Genomic DNA, 2,999 nt, shown 5'->3' with positions numbered 1-2,999 from the left:
TCTTGTACGGAAGGCGGTGAGGACCGGCTGCTTGGCTGTTGGGGCGGTACTGCGGGAAAAGAGACCACCGATTGATCAACCGGCATTTTGGTTTGGAAACGCAAGGTCCACTGCGGTGGCATCAAGAAAAAAAAGTTCCAAAGGTGCTTTTTTTTCAGGAGGCAACTGGACTTTCTTGTTTTTCTCTTTGAAGACGTTTCACTTCCCATCCCAGAAGCTTCTTCAGCTCTGACTGGATGGTGGGGAGTCGAAGGTTTACCTGTATCAAGATCCTTTACCTGCGCCTGTTTGAACCACTCAGGTGACCCTCAGGACACAGACAAACCTCCAAGCAACTACATTTCTTTTTTTAAAAAACAATATTTTATTGAGTTTATATAGCTAAGGGAAAATTAGGAACAATATGGGTATGGTAAGGGAAGTGGATGGGGGGAAGGAAATAGGGGATTTAGGATAAAATAAGGAAAGGTACAATCACACATTTTAACAAACAAGCAACTGTCCAGATCATAATGAGTGAATATCTTAAAATAAGCTTAACTATAGCCATATTACAAACAGTTAATAAACAAATAAATTCGTCTATTAAATAAACACGAATAATAAAATCTCAGAAAATCCTAACTATCAACATAGATAAAAATCACTAAAAATAACAATGTCATCTACCTATTAATTAGAACTTGGTTAGAAATCAATCATCTATTCTGAGATGTTAGATCCTTTTCAAATTCTAACGTGTCTCTAACCATTGATAAAATTTATCCCAAGTTATAAAATAAACTGAATCATCTTTTTCTTTCATCTCCAATGTTAATCTATCCATTTCTGCACACTCTATAAGATTTGAGTAATTATAGACTGGTCAGATGGTAGATTCTCATTTTTCCAATATTGGGCAAATACTATCCTCGAGGCTGTTAAAACATGCAGTATCAGATAATCATTCCCCTTTACCATAATTAGGTTTTAATATTCCTAACAAAAACAATTCCGGTTTATATTCTATCTGTATTTTCATCATCTTTTCCAGCCATCTATGAATCTTAGACCAGTATTTCTTAGCATTGGGGCATATCCTCCAGACATGGTAATAAGTGCCTGGTTGTTGCTTACCTTTCCAACAAATATCCGAAATATTTTTAAACATTTTCGCTAAGCGAACTGGTGTCATATGCCATCTGTAAAACATCTTATATAAGTTTTCTTTATATGCTGCAGCATATATTTTAATGTGTGCCATTGTACCCACAGGGGGAAAAAATGACAATAAAGGTCCTCTAATCTAATCTAAAATCCAGCTTCCCTCATTGACTTTACTCGTGGGAAGGTCACACATGGGGAATCACGTGATCCCGGGATGCTGCAACCGTGCCCAAATTTTGACCGTGTGACTGCAGGGATACTGCGATGGTCGTAAGCGCGAGGACTGATCATAAGTCAGTTGTTTTTTTTTAGTGCCGTTGTGACTTCAAACGGTCACTACACAAACGGTTTTCAGTCAAGGACTACCTGGCCTGTGTTATCTACACGGGCATTGAAAAGCTTCAGTATTTTATTTAATTTAAATATTTTATTGGCTTTTAACAATAACAATCGCCAGTGCCTGGTGTACAGCGTGTTGTCTTGGTTTATATATTTGAGGTTGGGGGGAGGGGAAAGCAATAATTAATTAACAGTCAATAATGATTAAATTTGATAATTCCATAATTAGTACATTAATCATATATTTCCCTTTTCCCAGTTGTATTCTCCTTCTTCAACCTTAAGCAAATAGAATTCTTAATATTTTCAATATCTAAATGATTAAATATAGACATTTTTTCATATTTATACAGACAGCGATAACATCTACGTGTAACATGTTTTTAAAATCAGCTTATATTATCCTTATAACCGTCATCTCCTTGGTTCACCAGGCATCCTATTTTCGTGATTTTTGTTTAAGCTTAATTTCTCCTTTTATTTGATCCATTCTTATGATTTTCTCCGTGTTAAGTCATCTAGATATCCAAATTTTTCCATTTAGGGACATCATCCCAATATTTTCACGTCTCGTGTTATTATTAAAAATACTCTGCTTCTTGTCTATCTTATAACATCTGGTAAAACATCCTTTCTAAGAGCTTCAGTACTATTTATTCTCCAATACAGGTAAGTCCTCAACTTACAAACGGTCGTTCCAAGTTATGACGGACACTTAAAAGGTACTTATGCCCCCCAAATTCCAACAGACTCCATTTTGGAGCAGTTTACGGCGTCCAGCAGTCACGCGACGACAACTCAACAACATTTTCGCCCAAACCAACATTTGATTTGATTTTCAGGGGGGGAAAAAATGCCCAATTGCAAACAATGCATTTGCTGAAGGACCACCTCAAAAAAAAGACCCTAAAATCGGGTCAGGTCATATAATGACCCATTTTACAACCGTACTGGCAGGCTCCATCACGGTCATAAGCTGAGGACTTCTTATATCAACTACGCAAAGTTAATTTCAAATAAGAATGAGATGTTAATTTTTTTTTAAATTTATTTTCCAAAAGAGGGCATATCAAGCTACAACGGAATGCGGGATTCCCGCTCTACACAGTTGCCACGTTGAGGAAAATTCGTATATATCTATTATGGAATTTGGGATTTGCACTGTGGATCATTTCTTGCCAACGCTGGAAAACTTACCGAAGAAAGGCTACTGTAGATGCTGCTGATATTTTCCTTGTTTGCCATCCTGGGTGCCGATCAAACGCTTCCTTTGCTCATGGACAGCCAGCAATGCCAGAGAGGGGAGGTATAAATTCGGGAGGAATATCCAAGGCAGAAATAAAGCCAGCTCCGGGATCCAGAAGGTGAGGATAAATCTTCTACTGGGTAAGAGAGATCGGCTTCCAACACTAAAGACTGAATTACAAAACAACAACAAAAAAATAACCAGGTAAATTCTTCGAAAATAAATGTACGAATCAATAGGAAAAAGACAGAGAGGGCGTTGATCTTTA

The sequence above is a fragment of the Protobothrops mucrosquamatus genome, unplaced genomic scaffold (assembly GCF_001527695.2).
Source record: "Protobothrops mucrosquamatus isolate PMUCROS unplaced genomic scaffold, P.Mucros_1.0 scaffold8829, whole genome shotgun sequence".
Lineage (NCBI taxonomy): Eukaryota > Metazoa > Chordata > Lepidosauria > Squamata > Viperidae > Protobothrops > Protobothrops mucrosquamatus.
The sequence above is the reverse complement of the archived record's forward strand: the minus strand, read 5'-3'. Positions refer to the sequence as shown.